This window comes from Priapulus caudatus, unplaced genomic scaffold (assembly GCF_000485595.1).
Source record: "Priapulus caudatus unplaced genomic scaffold, Priapulus_caudatus-5.0.1 Scaffold3301, whole genome shotgun sequence".
Lineage (NCBI taxonomy): Eukaryota > Metazoa > Priapulida > Priapulimorpha > Priapulimorphida > Priapulidae > Priapulus > Priapulus caudatus.
Window position 1 is genome coordinate 8,740 of NW_014580362.1, and position 5,505 is coordinate 14,244.

General features: G+C 42.6%; 2 long non-coding RNA genes across 4 annotated transcripts; both read left to right on the forward strand.

The window, feature by feature from the left end:
• Positions 1–8: 8 nt before the first annotated feature.
• LOC106819377 lies at positions 9–1,783 on the forward strand. Its single transcript, XR_001395414.1, has 6 exons — positions 9–58; positions 467–574; positions 782–810; positions 918–961; positions 1,548–1,587; positions 1,662–1,783. It is a non-coding gene; the product is annotated as an uncharacterized LOC106819377 (long non-coding RNA).
• Positions 1,784–2,607: 824 nt separating this feature from the next.
• On the forward strand, positions 2,608–3,600 carry LOC106819376. 3 transcript variants are annotated; one of them, XR_001395412.1, is made up of 2 exons: positions 2,608–2,818; positions 3,086–3,600. It is a non-coding gene; the product is annotated as an uncharacterized LOC106819376 (long non-coding RNA). The 3 variants fall into 3 exon arrangements; XR_001395411.1 differs by having other exon boundaries at positions 3,125–3,600; XR_001395413.1 differs by having other exon boundaries at positions 3,145–3,600.
• The last annotated feature ends 1,905 nt before the right edge of the window (positions 3,601–5,505 follow it).

The window sequence follows — 5,505 nt, forward strand, 5'->3', positions numbered from 1 at the left end:
AGGTCATGAGATAAGAGTGAACGGTATGAGATAAGAGTGAAGCGGTATGAGATAAGATGTGGAACGATATGAGCCATAACATGGAAGGGTATGGATAGCATGGTACGGTATGAATAGAGAGTGAAGTGTATGAGATAAGAAGCGTGAACGGTATGAGATAACGCAGTGAAGGGCTATGAGATAAGCAGTGAACGGTAGAGTATAAGAGCTGAAGGCGTATGAGATAAAGATGTGAACGGTATGGCATAAAGAGTGAAGTGGTATGAGATTAAGAGTGAACGGTATGCAGAGTAAGATGTGAACGGCTATGAGTAACAGCTGAAGTGTATTGCAGATAGAGTGATACGGGTATGAGATAACAGTGAAGTTGTATGAGATAACAGTGATACGGTTATGAGATAAGAGTGAAGTGGTATGAGATAAGAGTGAAGGGTATGAGCATTAAGAGTAACGGTATGAGTAAGAGTGAAGGGTATGAGATAAGAGTGAACGGTATGACGATAAGAGTGAAGGCGTATGAGATAAGGTGAAGGGTATGAGATCAAGCGTTGAGGGTATTGAGATAAGAGTGAACGTATGAGATACAGAGGTGAACGGTATGAGATAGATAGTGAAGGGTATTGCAGATAAGTAGTGAAGTGTATTGAGGTAAGGTGAACGTAGAGATAGAGGAAGTTATGAGATAGAGTGAAGTGTATGAGATAAGATGTGAACGGTATTTGAGATAAGAGTGAAACGGCTATGCAGATAGAGTGAAAGGGTATGAGCATAAGAGTTGAAGGGTATGAGATAAGCAGTGAAGTGTATGAGGTAGGAGTTTAACGGTATGGAGATAGAGTGCAAAGTGTATGAGTAAGCGTGAAGTGTATGAGATAAGAGTGAACGGTATTGCAGAATAAGAGGTGAACGGTTATGAGATAAGAGTGAATGTATGAGATAGAGTGAACGGTATGAGATAAGAGTTGAACGGGTATTGAGACTAAGAGTGCCCAGCGGTATGAGATAAGCAGTGAAGTGTATGAGATAAGATGAACGGTATAGAGTATAGAGTGAAGTTTTTTTATATAGATAGAGTGAACGGTATGCCAGATAGAGTGAAGGGTATGAGATAACAGCTTGAAGAGTGTATGAGATTTAAAGATGTGAACGTATGAGATTAAGAGTGAAGGGTATGATGCATAACAGTGGAAGTGTATGCAGATAAGAGTGAACGACGTATGAGATAGAGTTGAAGGGTTGAGTAAGAGTGAGGGTATGTGAGATAAGAGTGACGCTTTAGGCAGATAAAGAGTGAAGCGCTATGAGATAAGAGCTGAAGGGTATGAATAAGAGTGAACGGTTCATGAGATAGAGTGGAACGGTATTGAGATAAGCAGTGCAACGGTATGAATAGAGCTGAACGGGTCATGAGATGAAGAGTGAGGCGTATGAGATAAGAGTGAACGGTATGAATAAGAGTGAATGGCGCTATGAATAGAGCAGTGAACTGTATGAGATAATGACGTGAAGTGTATGAGATATAGCAGTGAACGGTATGGAGATAACAGTTGAAGTGTATGAGATAAGAGTGAAGGGTATGAGATAAGAGTGAGGCGTATGAGATAAAGCAGTGAAGCGCGTATGAGATAAGAGGTGAAGGGAGTGTGGGGTATGAGATAGAGTTGAACGGTATGATGATAAGACGTGAACGGTATGAGATAAGTAGTGAAGGGTATGAGTTAAGCGTGAAGTGGTATGAGATAAGGATGAGGCGTATGAGATGAAGAGCTTGAACGGTTGAGATAGAGTGCAACGGTATCGAGATAAGAGTGGGAAGGGTATGATCATAGCAAGTGAAAGTGTATGAGGTAAGAGTGAACGCGTGGAGAAAGAGCTGAAGTGTATGAGATAAAGACGTGAAGTGGTATGCAGGATAAGAGTGACTGGTATCGAGCATTAAGAACTGTGAACGGTATGAGAAGAGCTGAGGGTATGAGCTATATAGAGTGAATGTATGAGATAAGAGTGAGGTATGAGCATAAGAGTAGGGTATGAGATAGGTGAAGTGATGAGATATCAGAGTGAACGGTATGAGGTTCAGCGTGAGACGTATGAGATAGAACAGTGAAGTGTGTGAGATAGAGTGAACGTATGAGATAAGAGTGAAGGCGTATGAGATAACAGATGAAGGTTGTATGCAGATAAGAGTGAACCCGGTATGGAAGATAAGAGTGAAGCGGTTATTGCAGATAAGAGTGAAGGCGTTGAGAGTAAGAGTGAAGTGTATGAGGTAGAGTGAAGCGTAATGAGATAAGAGTGAAGTGTATGAGATAAGCGTGAGAGTGTATTGAGATAGCAGTGAACGGTATGAGATAAGAGTGAACTGGTATGAGCATTAAGTCAGTGCAAGTGTATGAGATAAGAGTTGAACGGTATGAGATAAGATGCCGTGAACGGTATTGCAGGATCAAGGAGTCGGAGGCCGTATGAGAGTAAGTAGTGAAGTGTATGAGATAAGAGTAACGTATGAGATAGATCGGGGTGGTGAAGTGTATGAGCATAAGAGTGAACGGTATGAGATAGAGTGGCAAGGGCTACTGAGATACAGTGAAGTGTCATGAGATGGGTAAGAGTGAACGGTATTGACATAAGAGTGAATGGGTATGAGATAACAGTGAGTGTATGAGATAAGAGTGACGGTTGAGATAAGAGTGAAGCGGTATGAGAATAAGAGTGAGGGTATGAGATAAGAGTGAACGGTATGAGATAGAGTGAAGGGTATGCAGATAAGAGTGAAGGCGTATGAGATAGAGTGAAGCGGTATGAGATAAGAGTGAACGTATGAGATTAAGATGTGAACGCGTATGAGATAAGGCTGAAACGGTATGAGATAAGAGCTGAAGGGTTATCGAGATAAGAGTGAACTCGGTATGGAGCATGAAGTGAGTGAAGGCGTATTGAGATAGAGTGAACGCCGTATGAGATAAGAGCTGAGAGTGTATGCAGATAAGGTGAACGGTATGACCGATAACAGTAAGTGGTATGTGATAAGATTTGAGGCGTATGAGATTAAAGAGTAGAGGGTACTGAGCATAAGCAGCTGAAGGGTATGAGATAAGAGTGAACGGTAGAGATAAGAGTGAAGTGTATGAGATAAGAGTGAAGTGTATGAGATAAGAGTGAAGTGTATGAGATAAGAGTGAAGGGTATGAGATAAGAGTGAAGGGTTAGTAGATGAAACAGAGTTACTAGATGAAACTAAGGGGTAGCAGGGCCGTAGCTTCGGAATCGGTTGGGGGGGGGGGGTGCAGCTGCCCCTAGATTTTGGAGCAAAACCAAAAAATTAGCTTACGTAATGTTAAATGCTGTTAGATATACTTATTACAATTATTGACGTTTTTGCCCTAGTTTGTACCTTATTGTACACAGTTCATTCCCAAGTGAAATATTCTACAAAAATGTAGTGTTTCTGTGGCATGATCATGTTGATGCAGTACATAGACCATGCACGGACTCAAGGGGAGATGTAGCCGGTCAAATAATATGAGTACGTTTTGTTGTGTGTTTCCTTCAAAACAGGCGTGATTTCTAAGGAATTGCAAATTGCAAATTGCACCGGATTAAAATTAAAAAAACAGTTATTCGCGGGAAAGCCCCTGGATCCACCACCCACTGGGGGTTCCACAACCTCATTTTTCGCAGTGCTCACTTAAAAAAAAAACCTGAATACGCCTCTGCATGCCAAGTGGTTGGCTCCAAAAGCCCACCCGATGAAAAAGACCCACCCCTCGTGCAATGTTCGCTACAAACCTGTCATCATTACACACCTATGTCATGAAATATTGCGTCCCCCCCCCCCGAAGAGTTTGCTCGGCCTACGGTCCTGCTATTGCAACTAATGTGTAATAGATAAGTCTGAAGAATAGTGGATGAAATTGAGGGTTAGTGGATGAAACTAATGGGCAATAGATAAGACTGAGGGGTAGTGGATGAAACTGATTGATAGTAGATGAAACTGAGAGATAGTAGATGAAACTGATGAGCAGGAGATGGAACTTAGTTTTAGGAGATGAGGCAGAGCATACAGTAAGCTTCACTTAGTACACTTAAGCTAGTTTCTTAGTATCGCACATAACATAATGGAGAAGTCGTTGCTGTTGTTGATGAAGGTCCGCATGGGGGCGCCACGATCGTAGTGAAGACTAGCACGTTGTAGAAGGTCTGTCTGTCAGCCGCGTGTTCCTAGAAGAAAAGGGAGATCGGAAACGAGTTAAGAGCAATATATTCTACCGTATGCCGATCAATAAACAATACCAAATAATCAAATGTAAATATCAACTCGATGGTAATGAATTTCCCTCTAAAAAAGGTGAAGTGAATGCTTTGAATAATGAACGTCGGTGGGTAGGGACGGGGGGGGGCAGCAGTTAAAGTGGAATGGCGTAGCTGGTGGGGTCTAATAATATAGCAGGGAGGTGGTGAATAATACATTTGTCGACTAATTTTTGTTGGTTGTAAAATTATGTAGCCAAAGTTAAAATTACTATGGCTATCTCTCGTGAATCCTGATCCAAAGCAGAACGACCTTACTGATTGTTTCCTTAGCAGATCCTTCCGTGACCTGAACATGTGGGGTGGGGGGAGGTGACCAAGAGGAGAAACGTGTTAACATTACATAGTAGGCCTACATGACTATAAGTGAATATTCAGGGGGCGTAACTTGTACACATTTTTGAAGGGAAGCAAATTTTCGTGTGACAACTAAGGTAATACATTTAACGGGTTCAAGAAAATAAACCTGGATTAGGGCCTGAAGGGTTAATTCATTTTCTTCTATTATAGTACTGGCATTTATCGGCAATAATATCTACATTTGCACGAATTTACTTGCATCAAGTTTCACAATTTTTCTATATGCATTTTATAGTCTGTATATATATAGTTTTATCATCCAAAATTTAGTGGGCAGCAGTCACCTTCTTCTACCCCCCCCCCCCCCGAGGTGATGATCATGACAAAAACGAGGGGGCTACATAATACTCTCTACCGGGGGAAGCCCGCCCTTCAAAAACAGCTGTTTCCCCCTGTCTGCAAATCTCATATAAGAGACACATATGAACAGTACGCCTAGGCGGCCTATCTAACCGCCAATAACCAATACTGAACAAGATCAAAACTATCTGTTGATAATTCACGTTTATAACTGCGTGCGCACGTACGTAAGCACGGGTGTGCGTGCGTGCGTGCGTGCGTGCGTGCGTGCGTGCATGCGTGCTCGCCCGTGCATGTGTGCGTGTATACCTGTGCTTGCGTGCGCGTGTGCGTATTTGCGCATTTGTGTGTGTGTGTGTGCGTTTTTAAGTGTGTGGCTGCGTGCCTTTGTATGTTTGTGTGTGCTTGCATGAGCGTGCGTGCGTGTGCGCGCATCTGCGAAAGAGTGCGTTTTCATGCGCATGTGTATGTGTATGTGTATGTGTGTCTGCGTGTGTGTGCGTGTGCGTGTGCTTGTGCGTGCGTGTGCGTGTG